This window comes from Tachypleus tridentatus, chromosome 6, assembly GCF_004210375.1.
Source record: "Tachypleus tridentatus isolate NWPU-2018 chromosome 6, ASM421037v1, whole genome shotgun sequence".
NCBI classification, from domain to species: Eukaryota; Metazoa; Arthropoda; class Merostomata; order Xiphosura; family Limulidae; genus Tachypleus; species Tachypleus tridentatus.
In genome coordinates this window covers 102,462,077-102,481,884 of record NC_134830.1, presented here as the reverse complement: position 1 = coordinate 102,481,884, position 19,808 = coordinate 102,462,077, and the positions used below count along the sequence as shown (strand labels likewise).

Sequence of the window (19,808 nt, the reverse complement as noted above, 5' to 3'; positions counted from 1 at the left end):
GCCACTGATCCAAGCAGCGAGTTCAGTCAAGTATATCTAAACATTTAATGTCCCCTAACAACAGTTTTATCAATGAATTATTACAGTTTTAATGGGGTTCAGTGTGTGTATTGTGCATGTCCTAGTCAACGTCATCGCCCTGAGCACTGTTATTGGTTAGTTACTTCAGACTAATCCCCTACTTATTTGATTGGCTAAAGCAGATAGTACCGTTTATGTAGCCTGACTGGTTTGTGAATGAACAAAGTTGTTTTCTGACGTGCATGCGCTTGACGCAACAAGTTCTCTGAAATGGCAGGTCCACCGACTTGCATGGGACCTTCCGCACAGTGTGATGTTTGATTCAGTTTTCAATGGTAAATGTATAACTAATTTGTTGTTTTATAAAATAGAACGATATACTGATAATGTCAGGTAATTTTATACTTCGCCGAAATTAAAGAGATAGAGTCTGAACGGGTAAATTTACCAAACCCGTTTTTAGTATATTAAAAAAAAATTAAAAAACTGAAAGTGAACTTATCGCCATTTCATTGATCCTGTATGTACCATCGATTTAAGGCATCAACAGAACTGGTTTATTTCTTATTACAACATTTGGAAAGTTGTAGTTTTCTTAACGACGGGCTATTTGCGTTATATCCATCGTGGGAAATCGAACCAAGGAATTTATCCCTGATTCACCGCGTATCGCTTATGAAAGATGACAGTTATTAGGTCTAAATCAGCAGTAACTGAGTGTTATGTTTTAGTCGTTATTCTAAGACCTTTATAAACAGTTTATATTTATGTTATGAAACAACAAAATTCTTTTGGTACAAGGAACGCTTTGGCCCTGTTATCAAACAAATTTATGTCTTCAAGAATGGTTTGTAATTTAAGCATAAAGCTAAACGATGGGTTATCTATGTTCTGCTCACCACAGATATTGAAACCCGATTTCTACCGCGGGAAGTCTGCAGACATACCGCTGTGTTACTGGGGTCTTACAAACGTGATTTAATGTTTATACTTATATTATTTCGCAACAAACATTACGATAAAAAATCAAGATACATTATGAGGAAAACATTTGCTTACATCTGTTTGAATTACGTGATATGCAACATCATGACAAAACGAAACAAGAATAAAATATATATTACAGTAAGAAGATCTAAAACTAACCCAACAAATGAATAGAGTTTTTGTAACTGTAATTATAAAAAAGTTTAATTATCATTTATACATGTATATAAATACAGAGTCTCTATCTAAACGTGTTTCATAATAAATGTACAGTAGACCACATACCGATGACGACATTATCCATTACTCACCTGAAAACAGGATGATGTGCTATCTGCGCAGAACTTGACCGGCTGATTGCTAAATCAATTACTGGCTACACAGTATTTCAGCGAGTACATACCATTCTTGGAAGTGTTGTATCTTTGCTTGACAAAATTCTTCGAAGAAACAAATCTCTTACAAAACGTACTGTAAATTCCTTATTAGAGAACACAGTGTATACAAAGAATTATTTACAAAATTATACCAAGAAAAATATGTTATTGCAGAAAAAAAATTAAACTGTACTTGTTTCATATAAAAATAAATGGCACTGATTTGTAAATGTGAACTCACACTGAAAATATAAATATATAAAAGTCGTTTAGTTAAACTAAGTTAAATAAACTGTAAATAATTATATTTTTTTAAATTATGTAATTTTAAATATTAGTTCGAATGCATTTATTATTTCAAAATGAAAAAAAATGATTTACTATTACACGTGAACAAACCAGTGCTTGTAGTTCGTGTTTAACCAACGAGAAACTGCTAACTCTGAATGAGTTCCATAGATATACACTATATTATATTCACTTTAGATTATACATGTTCAATGGTCTATCTACAACAAGAACAAAGATATCATGGCGAATACTCTGGTTCATTAATTCACTTTCTTTTTTTAGACCACGTACCTTCAGTGACAAACGAAAATGTTTAAATAAAGAGATTTCTTACAATAAACAAAAATTACCTTGCATCCAAAGGCTTTCATTTGAACCATTCCACCTACTGGAATAATGTCAGTCACAGTAAACTATTCATTACTTTGTTGATGTCGTGTTAATTAGTGCCTCTACCATATTGGGGCAGGAATGCTAACTTGAAGAAGTAAGTTTTATTTTACTTACCCCCAAATGGTAGTACCTTATTTTAATTTTTTTATTTATTTTTTTATTATTATTTTATTTATCTATTTATTTATTATTATTATTTTATTTATCTATATATTTTTTTTCATCTTTTTTGTTTATCTTTTTCTCATTCTAACTTGGAAGAGCATTCACTTTCCCACAACTGTCTGCAGGCAGTGAAGGGTTGACATAGATGTGGGACGTTGTAGGATTGAGCACCCACATCTTGCTCTCCTAATTTCTAATTGTCTTATGTGAGACTTACGAATTGGAGGTTAAGACTGATAGACAGTGTATCCCCACCGCAATGTGGGTCCTTCTTCCTGTACTCACCTTTAAAACCTAGGATATATTTTATAATCCCATGTTGTAGCTTCTATCCTAGGATCTCTTTTTTGAAAATGTGCAGCGTATTTAAAAAAGAAATTAAATTTAATGTTAATGTATTTTGCTTTATGGCTTGAAAATTTTATGGTTATAAAATAATTAATCAGAGAATGGGATTTGCTGTTTTGAACGCAGTCCTTCCTCATGATTTTGTTTGTTTATTTAACTTCATTTAGATATAATTATTTAATTTCACTAAAATATGTATGTATACCTACTGCTGTATTAATGGTTAATTTTAATTGAAAACTACAATTGAGCTTTATTGTTTATAACTTCAAAGGCTACTGAAACACCATTTGATGAAATTGATGAAGAAATTACCTTCACGCACTAGATAAATATAAAATAATATGTTTATCTGGAGTGTGAAGATAGTTTTGCCTTAACTTTTATCAAAATGCGTAAATCCCTTCAGTATGCTCTACCATTTGATGAATCAAGTTGTTTCAATTTAAATATACCAATTTAGCAAGTGATAAAATTTGCATAGAACAAATATAATGAAAGAAATTGATTATAGGCTTGCTGTATAAGACTCTAAACCAAATGAATAAATGTCTCCAATTTACTGTTTTGTCGAGTTACCATAGTTTAGATATAGAAGTAGCAATTTACAATTATCTGTAAACAATTGTTTAGTAAAATAATAATTATTTGTAAGTACGTATACAAAGTGATGTAAAAATTTTTAAACTTACAAATTTGATATCCATCAAGACATTTACTGCAAGAAATGAAGTATATCTTTTAAGAAAAGCGTTCTTTTATCTGCATATAGGGTAAAGTTGTTCTTCTCACGATGAAATATGCCCTATTAAAATAGACAATTAAATGGTTTAATACTTCACACTTAAGCTATTATTTTGTTTTAGAAATGAGGGTTTCTTATTATATTTGTTTTCTAGCTTTTTACAGATAATTTGTTTGTTATATAATTTACAATTTTATTTCGTTCAAACTTAATCACAATTATTCCTTCATATGACTTCGTGATTGGTCAGCGGAAAGTCTGAGGGCTTATAGCGCTCAAAATTCAGTTTCTATACCAATCATGGGTGGAACACAGATAATCACTGTGCAATTTTCAGCATAAAAACAAACAAAATAAAAATCCTTAACATGTTTTTTATAAACGATATTCTCACTTGCTTTCTCGCACATCTTTTCGGTAGAAGTAATTCAGACTATACAAAATATTTGAAACTCCACTTTCGAAAGTAAGTTTTGTGAAGCACTTTTGTAATTTTTACTTCATCCACACAAAACTGTTTCACTCCACATCTTCTACAAGTACTTTCAAGTGAGTAGTTGGTATAAACATCAATTATGTTGTATTTTACTCAGAGATTTCTCTTCTCTTCTTGTTTGTTTATTTTTTATGACCGCGTGAATTGTCTTTAAACTGGGGGATCACTTCGTTGGCAGTTAAACCTGTAATATCTATCCTTCCTTTCAATTTGTAGACCAAAATATAGATACGCTGCAAAAACAAAATTGCATAAAATTCATACCTGTTACATCACACCTATTATTTATGCTAAATTATTATATTATATTTATCATTTTATCTAATGATAAAATCGGCTCGTAGAAGCGCACTTCCTACAAAAGGAAAAAGAAGAATATTAAAGTTAACCATTCATTTCCCTTGTATCTCGTGTAAATAATTATCTTTACAAATTATTGTTGTATTTCGCCACCTGACAGACCCAAAAGCCTGGTCTGTTCATAGACTATAGTAATGAAATCAAGTTATTAGCTACCGTCACGAAACAATTTATACCTGTATAAAACGATTAATATCTGAAATATGGGAATGATAATCGTGTATATAAAAATGGAGACGCGTAACGTATGTATTTAAGTGTAGAATATAGATGATACTAAAATAAACAAATATTTTGCTTGTTGCGTAAATTAAAACACTCAGTAGTTTCTCTTGTAATACGTGTATGGCATGTGAACGACGTCTTTTTGTCCTTATGGATCAGTAAACTTCAAAGTACACATCTCTGCAAAATCATGGAACAGCAACCTGAATATGACTTTTTGCAGGTCTCGTTTTCGATGACCCTGGTACCTTAAGTTGATTCATTCTCCCTGTCTTAGAAATTCTAAATCTCTGACACGAGCACATCTTTGGTTACGAATATTTTGCGTTTGCACTTACCGTTTCATGCCCTTCCTCTTCTCAAAAGCCATCATTTTTCTGTAGCAACACACTACCCACGAACTTCCAAGCAATGACAAAATGTAGTTCAAATATATGTCATTGAACCGCAACTATGAAACTACGTTACTTGGCTATTTGCATAGCAAAGATTGCTTAAATACAAGTCACTCAACCCTCTCTATTAATTTCCATTATGATGTTATGAAGTAGAAAATAAAAACACATTCTACTAAATTTGAGTTCTAAAATCGTTATTAAATAAAAATTGTCCTCAGAAAAACGATTTGATTTTGTGTTCTAGGTTACGTAAAGCCACAAGCTAGAAAAGAAAGTAGCGATGAGAGTAAAATTAATTTGCTTCTTATTTTATCCGATTTTTGTTTTTCTACGAAGTGCTATTGTATTACGAAAACTATAAACACCATGATTTATGAGTTACAAAATTTATATGTGTAGAAGTAAGGACCAGCCTCACTTATAAACGTTTTGATATGCTACCTAGTGAAATTTTATTCATAGCTATATGAGCTTTATAATTGTTTCGTAAGTTGCTATTTTTATATAAAAATATTCAAGACAGGTTTATAGATATGGTACGAATCATAATTCGTCAACAATCAATTATGAAATCCTTCTGGTCTTCTAAAATTGCAAATTTGATGAACTAAAGTACAAATGAAATTATGTTTTATCGAAACACTTATAACATCGGAATATTATATCAGGAAAGCTTTTAATAATTATTCAAAGAGCGATTTCTTAATTTAACATATTAAATTGCAACTTATATCGTATTTTAAAAATATTTTATAGGAAAGAAATTACTGTTTCAGATACAATGTATTGATAGTGATTACAAAGAGCTTTAGCGCCAGATATGACGAAGTGGTTTAGGCAATCGACTCATAATCCGAGGTTCGTGGGGTCGAATCTCCATCGCACCAAACATGCTCGCCCTCTCATGCGTGGTGCGTTATAATGTACGGTAAAACCCACTATTCGTTAGTAAGAGTAGCCCAAGAATTGGCGGTGGGTAGTGATGACTAGCTGCCTTCCTTTTAGCCTTACAGTGCAAAATTAGGAACAGCTAGTATAGATAGCCGTCGTGTAGCTTTGCACGAAATTCAAAACAAACCAAACCAAAGAGCTTTGTGCCATCTAGTAGCAACTAATTAAATTATTTCAGTTGAGCTTTCATTTGACTTTTTGACTTTTTTTCAAGAACAAGATATATATTTTAAAATCGAACAAATACAGAAATGTATAATATACTGATAACCCATTAAATTATACTTAAATGAGTTACTATTAACAACTCACGCAGTTAATTGAAAAATTATTTTTGATGTTTATATAATAAAGAGTTTATATTATAAAACCAATAGTTAAATATACGAGGAGATGAATTTAATTTCAAGCCTCTGTTTCTGTTTGAGCAAGCTCTTTCTCCTACAGAAACTTTGTTTATCATTGGCACTTGATAATATCTTAAAATAAAACAAAACAGAACTTGAAATAAAGGCTAACCTCTTCTCTTTCAAACATAATGGTCATTTAAAATAGAAGCTTTTAAACTGTGTTCAATTTGTACTGATGATACTATAGTATTAATTCAATTCAGTTACATTTAGGAAATGACAAATTGATATTAAAAACGAAGGCAGCCCTTGTTATATAATTTTGCTCATCAGACAACATTTTTGTGGTTCTTCTAAGAGGAATAAATTAGAAAGTATTTGTTGACCTTTGGCAAATACCGTCAGTGATTGATTGATTATTTGGAATTAAGCGCAAAACTGCACAATGGACTATCTATCGGTGCTCTGCCTACCATGGACATCGAAACGCGGTATGAGTGTGGAGGAATAATACCGTTGTACCACTGAGGGGTTGCCATTAGCCCTCACGAGTCGACTGAAATAGAAAAATTCTAACACTAAGGCAACAAGTTAACGATGTAGTCGGTATTGTAACTAAATGTGGAATCTTAAACCACAAGTAAATTAACAATACATTCATTACTTAACAGCTTCAAAAATACCTAAAACTACTGAACTTTGTAAAGTGAAGACGACAAATACTTAAATTGTACTTGATATTACATGCCATGATGTGTTATTTGTTTCACCAACACGGATAATCTAATAAATTATTTTAGAGCTACATAATAAATAAAACAACAGAAACATCATATCTCCTATGAAGCATTTATTTATTACGAGACAATAAATTTTGCCTACAGTAAAAGAGTTAATAAAGCGAAAATATTTTGTTCTAAGCATGTTTCTTTCTTTGATAGGATTTACTCTTTAAAACATATATCTATGTGTATAATGTAGTCGTAAAGGAATATTTATAGATTTTGAACATTAAAAACCATTTAATTTCAATAGATTAACAACGGACATTAGTATTTTTTTTCGAAAACATTATATAACTGCAGCTGTGAAAAGCACATGTGTAATCAGCGAAGAACCAATTAGCACCCTAATAAGTGAATTACACCGATATAAACTCGAAATTAATTTACGAATCGTCAACATTCGATAGGATATTAAGTTCCGAATCAGATAGAAAACTCCCTATTGTTTGTAAGTTTGTAAAACTTTTGTGTATAAATAATTATTTGTAATAGCCATTATTATAAATTGTATTAATATATGTATATTAAAATATATTTGTTTTAAGAAAGAAAACTGTCTACACCAATCGTGTTACAAAATATCATAAATTTGATACATATCAACATTCAAGCAGCTTCTAAATTTTAATTAGCATTTGAGTCAGTTTCAAGCTATTTCAAATTGTAATACGTAACATAATAAACTGGAGACTCGTCCCAGTAACCAGTCGGGGTTCATGATAAAGATAAGTCAGAGATTCAGATAAAACTCAAATAAATCGAGCTTAAACAAGCTCGTATTTAAGCCGAGAAAGAACTAATATCGAAGTCGAAAAATAGAAAGAACAAATTCGCATCAAAGCTAAAAGAGAAAATAAACGTCTCGAGGCCGAAAAAGTTGGCATTGAAGCGGAAAAAAGACATATGGCTCAAAGAAATGGAAATTTTATTCAATTCTGATAGACCAAGGTAAAATGACAACTTGGAACTTAATCAATATGTTAAACTACCACTATTTAACGAAAATGAGGTTGATAAATATTTCCAACATTTTTAGAAGGTTGCCCAAGCCATGGATTGACTCACTTAGAAATGGACATTATTATCAAAAAGTGTTTTAATTCGTATAGAACAAGAAGATTATGACACATTTAGATTATATGGTTTATGATAAGGTTAAAGCAGCTATTCTTAAAACATACAAATTAGTACCGGCGGTTTATCACAAAAAGTTCGAGGTTATTGCAAACAAGATAAATTAATTTATATGGAATTCACCCATAAAAAAAGGATTACTTTGAATTTCTATTTTCGACAAACTAAGACAAATATGTCTAATTGAGGACTTTAAACACTGTGCATGTGATGACCTCAAAACTTACTCGGATGAAAAGAACGTTGAAACACTACAGAAAGTAGCTAGACATTTTGATGATTACACTTTGACACATAAAACCACTTTTCATAGAAATAAATTATTATCATCTCAACAAAACCTTCAATAAATACAGTTATTATAGCCCAATATCTTCTAACAGTTAAGATAAAACTTCATAAAAAACTATCAAGGCCTGCCTGACACTTTTGTAAAAACCTGGTCATGTTATGTCTGATTGCTGATATTTGAAAATTAAAAATTAAAATGAGGTAGTACCCAGTGAACTCGTATTTACATATGAACGTAATTTCGCCCGGTTACCTGACGTTGATGATTTGGCCGCTGATACAAAGACTGATGTAGTTAGAGAGGAACTTAAACCTTTTGTGTCTCTGACAAAGGACATTTCTAATCCCATACGTATTCTACGTGATACTGTGGCGACTAAAGCATTGTTGCTAGAAGGTATATTGCCTTTAGATTCGAATTCTACCACTTGTTGAAGTAAAACCTTCTCTGCCTATTAAATGGTGTATCATTATTGTTGAGAAACGATTTGGCTGGGGGAAAGTTGTTGCCGAAGCCAAAATGGTTAACAAGCTGATCTGTGTTTCATCATTATTGATAAAAAGAATCCGAATGTGTTTTCCACATGTGATGTAGTTCGAGCTCTGGCTAGAAAATTAAGTCGAACCAAATGATAGGCCCGTATTTACAGGACGAGGTTATATATTTGTCTCAGGCGTCTTAAGATCCAATGGAAATCTTGTAAAAAATGGTCCTACTAGTGATTCCTTGGTGAGTGACAATGAAGAACGTCAGGGATATGGTCCGCTGGATGAAATTTCCTTTGCTAAAAATAAACAGATTGTTGAGCAAGAAAAAAAATCCACAGATCTCTTCATTTAAATATACACTCACAAAAGAGAAACTAGGCAAAGTTTAAATGGTTATTTTTCCAAAAAATGGTATGCTCTTTAGGAAATGGAGAACATCAAATGTACAACCTTTAGAGGACTGAGTTTTAGTTTATCAAATCATTGTTCCAAAATCGTTCTGAAATATTTAACGTTGCCCATAAACTTCCCATGTGAGTTCATTTAGGTGTTAACAAGGCACGTAAAAAGTTGTATTCTAAAGATGGCTAGTGTGGATATTAAAACTTTAATTAAAATAATACACTAAACAATGTTTCCACCTTCTTAGGTCAGCTTTAAGTTAACAACAAGAGTTAACAATTGACCGTTACTGAGCGCATTTTTTAGGGACGATATTGTGAATGGGTTCGAGATTGTAAATAAGGTGTTAGGTCGAAATGTTGTTTTGTATTTTATTTTCATTAAAGTTCAAACACTCATACCAGCTGTATTTAGAATACATTATTACTTAAAGCGGATTTCTCGACATCATAATGTGACAAAATTTCCTTTGGCCAAAAATTAGACAGGATGTTTCTCAGTTTTGTAAAACTTGTCATACCTGCCAACTGGTCGGAAAACCTAACCAAAAAATTCCTGTTGCTCCTTAGAAACCTATCCCAGCTTTTGAAGAACCCTTCAGTTGTGTAACTGTGGATGTGTTGGACTTTTACCAAAAACTTGATCAGGGAACCAGTATTTGTTGATTATCGTGTACGCATCTACTCAATTCCCGGAAGCTATCCCTTAGAGAAATATTTCAGCCCCAAAATTTCTAAGACTTTGATTAATTTCTTTACTTCTGTTGACTTGTTTAAATAAATTCAGTCTGATTAGGAATCAAATTTTATGTTGGGGTGTTTTGACAAGTTGTTTATCAGCTCAGTGTTAAACAGATCAAATATAATGTATGCCATTCAGCATCGTAAGGTACTCTTGATAGATTCTATTCTACCTTGAAAAATATGATGCATACTTACTATTTTGATAACGAGAAATATTAGTATGGATGAGTTAATTTAATATTATTTGCTGTTCGTGAGTTGGTTCAGGAGTCGTTGGGGTTCAGCCCGTTTTAATTAATGTTTACCCATTCAGTGTGTGTTTTTTTTTGTTGTTGTTGTTGCTGAAAGAACAGTGGTTGAAAGATGACTTGAAAGAAATGCACTTATTGGATTACACTTTGGTCCAGACTCTTGTAAATTGGCCCAAGAAAAGTTGAAGTCATCCGAAATTAAAATGAAAAATAATTTATGACCACAAAGCTATAGAGTGTAAGTTTCGTCCTGGTTACATAGTCTTAGTATCGTTACTTACTATGAGGCACTCACTCAGAGCTTGATATGATAAAATTGAAAAAGTCAGATATATCACAAAGTGTGACCTGTTGAAGGGATACTGCGCTGCTCCTTTAACAGTCAGAACAAAAGAAATCTCTGCTTTTGTTACTTCTGACGGATTATACCAGTATAATGCAATGCTATTTCAGATGAAAAATTCTCAAGTAGATTTTCAGTGAGTGATGAATCGAGACCACAATCTGTTAGGTGTTGTAATTTATGTTGATGATATTGTGATTTGCTATAACATCTGGACAAACATGTATGTGTATTACGTGATGTTTATGAGATGCTTAAGAAAGCCAATTTCACTGTATATTTGGCAAAAAGTAACTTTTGTGAAGCTAAAGTTATTTACTTAGGTCGTGTAGTAAGCCACGGCAAGGTTTCCCCAGTTCAAACCAAAATTGATTACATTGTAACTTATCCAACATCCACAAAAAAGAAAAGTTTAATGATTTTTTTGGAATGACTGGTTATTACAGAAAGTTTTGTAAAAGTTTCGTTGACATCTCTGTTCATTAATAAAATTATTAAAGAAAAATCTAAAGTTAAAGTGGTCTGAAACATTTCAATCTGCTTTTAAAAAGGTCAGATCTCTATTATGCACTTACTCTGTATTGTAGCGCCTGATTTTGAAAAGCCTTTCGTATTACTTGTTGATGTCAGTGATTGTAGTATTGGTGCTAATCTATTATAACCAGACAACAAAGATATTGAACACCCTATTTGATATTTTTCTAAAACGTTTAATTGTCACCAAAATAAGTATTTTACTGTGGAAAAAGAAACATTGGTTTGAGCGTTAACCTTATAAGATTTCAATGTGTATGTATTTCCATCACAACAACCTATTATCATTTACATCAATCATAACCACTTGACTTTTAAACCAAATGAAGAGCAAAAACAGAAGACTGTTAAATTGGAGTTTATCATTGCGAAAGTATGATTTGAAGACAATCCATCAAAGGGGTTGATAATATCTGTGCTGTTGCTATGAAACGTCATGATCATAAGATTACTTGTATTGATTGTGTTTTATACAGTTATGATTATTGAAGTTGTATAATTATTTTACAGTGTTTTTATTTGATGTTTTTATTACTCTGTATGTATATATATATAATGTATTAGTTACAAATTGTCTGACATCAAATATGAATTCTTTAAGGAGAGAACTGTTATGGAGTTACTATTGTATAGTTATTTTAATACAGATGTTTATGTATGTTAAATTTATGTTCAGAAATCTGTGTAACTTATACTCTTAAATGTGTATTGCAAAATTCTATCCTATTCACTAAAATGGTAGAAGATTATATAGTGTAAGAATCAACAATATGTATGTAAACAAATGCACTGACATATCGTCAGTGTTGTTGCGCAGGCTGAAATTTCTAGAAACTCGCCTTACGCTTATAAAATGCAAATAACGCGACTCGACAAGAGTCAGTACATATTATTTGTTTGTTACAGTTGATATACTATACATCTCAAAAGATATAACTGTGATTAAAGCTTATTAATCGGAAACTTCATTTATTGTTGAGGAAGGTTTATAAATTTCGAACATTACAGTCTGCTTTACTTCAGCGGATTAATATCGGACGTTAGCATTTTGTTTAAAAAGACATTATATTTCTTCAGGTGTGAAAACCTCACGTGTGATCAGCGAAGAGTTAGCTAGCCATCCGTTAAGTTTATTGTATTAATATGAACCCAAAATTAATTCACTTATCGTCATTTCTTGACAGAATATCAAGGAAATTCCGGATCAGATAGACGACTCAATATTGTTTGTAAGTTTGTAATATTTGTACTAACCATTATTAAAAATTGTATTATTATTTGTATATTACAATATATTTGTTTTAAGAAAAAAACAGAGTGTGAATAAATTTTATTGGCAAATATCATAAATATCGACATTTAATTAACTTCTAAATTTAAATTAACATTTAACTCAGATTTAGTCTATTTCAAATTGTAACATATAACAAAATAAATTGCAATAGACAACACTTTAAAACTTGTCCCTATACATACACCCTTGGGAAAAGCAAAAGTTTAAAACCCATCTTTTTAAGAAAATAATCGACTCTTATTTTAAACTCCTATAAAGGACTGACCTGTATTATTGCCAACAGTAACATGTTCCGCAAGATTAACTGGAGCTTAAGCTTTTTCTAAATTTTAAACACGTGTAATTAAAACTTTTTTTTATTTTCAGTCTCAACATTTATCATAAAGAAATCAGAGTATTTATCCTATCGATCTCCTCGGTAATCTGTAAACTTCAACAGAGTCATCTGTGATTTTTTTCTGAAGAGAATCTTAATTTATCTCTGGCCAATAACTCATGCTTTCAACATAGCATTGCTTCGACGTCTTGAGCATTCTAATTTACCGTTTTACCAAAATCCTTTCCTACAATAATATTATTGAAATGCTTTAATTTATATTAAATAATTTATTCAAATTATTATAAATCTAGTGCATTATCTACAATTTACTATAATAAAAAATGATTTACCAAGTATTTATTATAGCTACCAATGATTCAAGTAATTTTATAATACCACAATGTACTCCATACAGCTAGATATGTCCCCTCCTGGTACTTCGGATTTACAACGCTAAAATCAGGGGTTCGATCCCCCTCGGTATATTTAGCAGCTAGCTTAATGTGGCTTTGCTAAAATAAAACACACACACACACACACACAGCTAGATATACTCAAAAGTTTAAACTTTACCAGTTATGTAATTATGCCCATATCAATATAATCAATGTAAGTAACAAAAGTACTAACCTCTAAGGTACTCTACTAGTAATAAGGATCTAATTTGACAGGACTCCATTAATAACTAATTATCCTTTATACTGTCCAACTTCCCTATAATCCAGTTAACTAGACTTTCCCCAAACTCTACTAATTTGATTATCTAATATTTTGTGTGGTAACTATCAAAAGCTTAAAGTTATTGTTTCTGTAACCTATTATCTGCTATAAATTTAATGTGTTAGTAAAAATAATTATTAAAGTAATTACACACCACAGATATGGTGCTACTCACACTGGTAAATAATAATATCAATATTAACATCAGTTAATGGAAGAATTTAGTGTTGAACAAATCTATAAATAGTGAAATAGCTTTATTTTAAATAAATATACAGTTATTATGTGGCTCGAGTAAGTACAGAGAATAAAAACCAATAAACTTGTTTATGCTCATAAATAGCTCAGAGTAAAGAGTGATGAAATTTTAGAGTGATATGGGTGGAAAGACTAGTTTATGCTTGAGAGTTAGGGCTTTAACTGCGGTTTTCAAAGAGCTCCGAAAGGTACTGTGCAATAAGATTGCAGACTTGTTAAAATGGGGAAAAGTGAAAGATAGTAGTAATGGGAAACATTGCACTATTAGAGGATGGAAATGGAGTAGGAACAGATATCAAGGGTTTTTAGTCAGGAAATGGGTAAAGTAAAGACTGGAGGAAAGGAACGAGAGTATTTGCAACGAGCACGGTAGTAAAAAATGTAAACCAAAAGAATTCTTTTAAAAAAACACCAACTACTCTGTCAGAGGAATAGGATTATAAACAGATGTTTAGCCCTCTCAGAAACGGTCCATTAAGTCAAATGAGAAAAAACATTATCTAAGAAAAGTTAAGTGAAACATTATCAGGGATATGTTTTGAGCGACAGATGGGCTGTTTAGACGTACGGGATATCTTTCAGGGTAAGGGTAAATTATATTCCTAGAAAGGACTCCACTTTAGACATATTCCAATGGGAAGGAAGTGTAACTACTATTGGTGATATCTTGGGGCCAGCTGAGCAGTATTGTGTTTCGCTAAGGTTTTAGTCTTAGAAACAATATATTGTGGGAATATTTGATCAGATTATTTTGTAAACGAAGTAAGTTAAGTTGAAGGATGTTTAAAAAATATATAAAAGCTCTAGTTTAAAAGAACCTCTTCAGACTGATGAGCTTTGATATTGAACGAGACACGTCGTCAACAACGAACGTGGCTGATATTACAAGATTGAAATACTGTTACATACACTTTCTTCTTCTTGAGAAATCTCTAATAGACTAAATGAAGTGTTTACAAAAATACCATAAATCTAATACTGTTGTCTTATGACAAATTTATGTAATTGATTACAATTACGCTTCGCCAGCTAAAGATAGTCACATCATAACAGTTGTTGTTCTAGAAAATGGCATATGTTAATAGCGTTCCGATCAGTAACATGCTATTTGTTTCCCAGATTTATGAGCTCTGGTATTGAGAAAAACACATAGTTGGCACTGAAAAACAAGCAAAAACCTTAAGGTTTGTTTGTTTGGAATCAAGCACAAAGCTACACAACGGACTATCTGCGCTTTCCCCACCTCGGTTTCTAGTAGTGTGAACCCATAGACATACTGCTGTGCCACTAGAAGGCAAACCTTAAGGATCGAATACAAAACACAATGCTTATAAATACAATATTGGCTTAAGACATACGTAGTACAGGCCTGCAAAGTTAATCTTCATAAAAGGTGTTGTGGTTTTAATAACATATTTTCCATAATTCAGCTACAAACATTTCGAAAATAATATTCACTTTTTTATATCACATAAGGGTTATTTTATACATTGGAAATATAAACAAAATTATTTCATTTGTTATGTTGGGATTCGAGAACGATCGATAAGACTCCCACGTCGCGAATGATCTAAAGAAATCTATAGCCAGTAGTTGTCAACGTTTCAAGTATAACAAAATATGATCCGATTTCAATGGAAATTATTCACTTACATGTAATGTTTTAAAAATAATTTATATATGATGGAGAAACATATTATCCTTTTCGGAATCAGCGAACAGGAATTACTGCAGAACATGTAAAAATTTCAAGATAATAAAACATCGCATGTCTGTGTAATTGATCATAGTGCGAGAGAGTTTATGACGTTGGTTATGCAGGTAAGATAAGGAATAAATTTAAATAAAAACAATTTAAATAATAATTTAAAGGATTCATTTGTCACGTTCAATATAAGCATAGTAAATTTAAGTATAAGCCATTTTTCTATTACCCTTATATTAGGAGTACTAAGAACAGAGTGAATAAGTTCATAACTTTAATTGAAATGGAAGCCTATATAATGAAAATTACTTAAACTTTGTTAAATTCGGAGAACATTGAAACTATGAATTATTTGGCAAATGTATGATATGAGTTGTTTAATGGTGATAGGCTCTTTGAAAGAGTGGTTATGGGATTGTTTATCTAATAAACGAACGGCGGTTTATCGGACTGAAGAATAAAAGTGATAATAAAAAGGTTGAATTTATATAGGATAGTACCGACAGTAAATCTGGAACCTTACAATGATGAAAAAACAAAAATAGCTTATTGTGTATTTATAGGTTGAATTTATATAGGATAGTACCGACAGTAAATCTGGAACCTTACAATGATGAAAAAACACAAATAGCTTATTGTGTATTTATAGGTTGAATTTATATAGGATAGTATCAACAGTAAATCTGGAACCTTACAATGATGAAAAAACACAAATAGCTTATTGTGTATTTATACTTATCTACAAACAAACAAATAAAGTATCAGGAGTTTCAATAGTAAAAGGTTTTTAATTGACTAGTAATTTTAAAACCAAGAACAATGACTTTGAACTGTGATAAAAGCTAAATAAAATATTAAACGGGAGATTGAGTTTTGAAAGGATGCTAATGATAATGTTTTTGTTGAAGGCTATGAGATGGCTCAGATTTTAAATGTCTTCCTTTTTTTCCTGTTTCTAAAAGAAAAGAAGAGAACAATGTTTCTAATCCTGGGAATTCTTTGAAAAATATTGGAATTGGCCTGATTCATGGAAATATCACTCCATTGGCAGTAAGTACAAAAGATGGAGGATTAAAGGTGAAGAAAGAAAGCCAAACAAGATTTGGATTTAATGAATTCTTACAGCTCAAGATGCAAGTACTTCTGTTATTTTTTAATGGGTTAATAAACATTGGGCAAGTATCCAAGAGTTAAAGAGTTGTAAATGTTACTTCTATTTTTGAAAGTATGATGACATTTTACATCAATATTATTAGCCAGTTAGTATAACGACTGTAGCTGAAAAAATTCTAGAAGATCTGAGAGAAGGAAGATTATTAAATTATACAGTGAAACGTCATACTATATATGGAAGTTAAGACGAATTAACTAAAGGAAAAATTTGCCTTACTAATTTGCTGATATGAGCGATGGAAAGACTGTGTAATTATAATTGTTTTATAAGATGGCATACAATATATAAGCTAAACAAACACATTGGTTGAGGTTTAGGAAAACTAGTTAACTGAAAAGTAGAGGAGTTGATGGAAGAAAGCAAAAGAGTGTTATTAATCTAGTCAATTCAAAGTCAAACTTTATTCTTGTTACTAGTGGAATACCTTAGAGGTCACTACTTCGCATTCGCTTTTTGTTCTTTACATTAATAATATTGCAGACATAATAAGTACAGTCTGCTGACGTTATTGAAATATTCAGTGTTTCTACTACATTTAGAATGTTGAGAGAATATTATGGATTAATTACAATAAATTTGTAACTTATACAGCTATTTGCAAATGACTTTTACTCATACTATTTACAAATTATTGAGTTTGAGTTTGTTTGTTTAGAATTAAGTACAAAACTACACAATGGGCAATCTGTGCTCTGTTCACTATGGGTATCGAAACCCAGTTTCTAACGATGTGCGTCTACAGACATACCGCTGTGCCACTGAGGGGCAAATTTAAGATATCATAATTGGTTGCTTCTCAGCGGCGTGTCTGCGAACTTAAAACGCTAGAAACCGGGGTTCGATACCTGTAGTGGGCAGAGTACAGATAGCCCATTCTGTAGCTTTGTACTTATTTACAAACAAGCAAACAGAACTGGTTCACAAACTTAATATAGATGGAAGCTAACTTAATAACTTAAGTTAAATATAAAAAACTATCTTGATACAGTAGTGGATAAATCACATAAACCATTGTGTGATATGATATTTTGATTATTATAAAGGCAACAGAGCTTTAAGAGTCGAGCAGACAAACCCCCAAAATTGTCCAAATTGTTTATATGGATATTAAAAAAGTAAGCCTCATATATGGATATAAGATACGGTATGCAGCCCGTTATGAATGTGATAGAACTTTTCAGGCCAGCGGACAAGTACTCGAGATTATTCTAATTGGGATAAGAGACAAAATTTGGCATATAAGTATATTTTTATATCGTATAAAAGCAACCTCCATAAATAGATCTTTATGTAAGAGCAAGCCCCATCGTGAATCTTACTTCAATAAACAATGTTGAAAATCTAGCATTATTCAGCTATATATTTTAAATGCATTACAGTTTTAGCTAAATATATATAATTTGGTGTACATGTAGATTTTTCTATTATAAATTTAAAAATAAGATTCACTGTAAATTTTCTTTCAAACAGCAGCCACATTGGATAATTTCATCATGGCTATCATCGTTAACTAGTATAAATGTATGCTTCTCACTTTCATAGAAATGTTTTCTACATGTCTAAATACATGTTGTATTGGCCTATGCATTGTAACAGTTGAATAGATATCTAAGTCATCCTAATTTTAAAATACGCTGTTCACCATTATTACTTTTTCTTTTTCACCCAATAATCACGTGGACGACAGCAAAAACGTAAAAAGAGCATTTAGCAATTATTAGCATGCAGAGAATTGGTTTGCTTAGCGCCTATATCGACGATGTTGTCAGTTCTGCTCCGTTTGGTATGCACAGACTCAATCCATGTAGTTATGATGAGGCAGACATCAGTTTCATCTTGAATGGAGCCCATGCAGCCAGAGAACGTTAAGCTAAAGTAATGATTAAAACAATAGTTACCAATACTGTAGTTTTTAACAACTGTCCATGTGCACAGGTTACACATCCAGAAGTTATAGATTACCCTTGGAGTTAACAAGAACTTTACATGCATCTCTTCAAACAGTATTGCCAGTGATTTTGGTCTAAACACATTCAACCCATTCTTTCTTGCATTAATGAACTGTGATACTGTGTGAACGTAGGTATGGAGGAAAAACTACATTCGAAGCACGGAAGGCACACCATGATCTGACCATAGCATTTGCATACCTTTCAGAAATACCACAAGTAATTACAGCAGTAGGATCTTACACTGATAGAGTGGTTCACTGTATAAAAGTAAAGCCACATTTCGTGATGACGAGAAACCCAGTTGATATAAAAATGTGTTCTCAAAACGGTTGGTACGTGTATTAAAAATTTAATTAAAATAAAGTACAGAACAACTTTTTGACATTCTCAGGTCATTTTCAGGTTAACGTTGTTCTGTACTTTATTTCAATTAAAGTTTTAATACTCATAAAGCCACACTTGTCCAATTACTAATATGTACTAGACCCACCAATAAATCTTTGCCTAATGGAAATATTCCCCCCATTGTTTAGGTGTATTTGAGCATTATGTCAAAAGAGCTGCTTATCAGGATGGTCATATATGAGGTTAATTATACCAACAAAATATATCAACTTCAAGTAAATATAGTTGAGATCAATCACACCAAGTCTTAGACGCTTCTATAGAAAACCCTACCAGAAGCTAAAAGTTTCTATAATGAACTCATTTTAGATCCTGTAAGAAAGCATACAGGAGTCTCTACACATTTAGCAGATATGTATCTTAATGCATATCTACGTAGTTGACATGACTGTTTGTTTCAAGAATTTTGCATATTGCTATTTAAGTATGCTTTACTAAAAATATACATAAAAAACATGACGGTTGTTTCGGACAATATCTGCGATAGGTTTTGATTTTAGACAAATTTCCGTATGAAAGTCTATATATATCTATATATATATATGACAAATTTTAGTATTTGGATAACATTTATATATACATTTGATGCATATAGTTGAGTTATTCTGGTTTTGGATCATGGTTATATTGGAATTAGAGAGAGATGTTGACTGACGCAAGATCTGCGAAAGGTCTTGCATTTATATAAAGTACCACGTGAAAACCCGTAAGTATGCTAATTTTTATGCTTTATTTATGAGTTGAACAATTTCGAGTTTACTTGCTGGGATATAAAATGTAATTATAGATATACTGATTACAAGCTAAAAGATATAATTATACTTCTATAGAAATCGCTAGTTAGACCTCACTTGGAATACAGTGTAAAATGGCCGGGCATGGCCAAGCGTGTTAAGGCGTAC

General features: G+C 31.5%; 1 long non-coding RNA gene across 1 annotated transcript; it reads left to right on the top strand.

Annotated features, from left to right (window-relative positions):
• The first annotated feature begins 228 nt into the window (after window positions 1-228).
• Window positions 229-16,564, top strand: LOC143253208 (uncharacterized). The gene is made up of 3 exons (XR_013029446.1): window positions 229-356; window positions 12,264-12,308; window positions 16,338-16,564. It is a non-coding gene; the product is annotated as an uncharacterized LOC143253208 (long non-coding RNA).
• The last annotated feature ends 3,244 nt before the right edge of the window (window positions 16,565-19,808 follow it).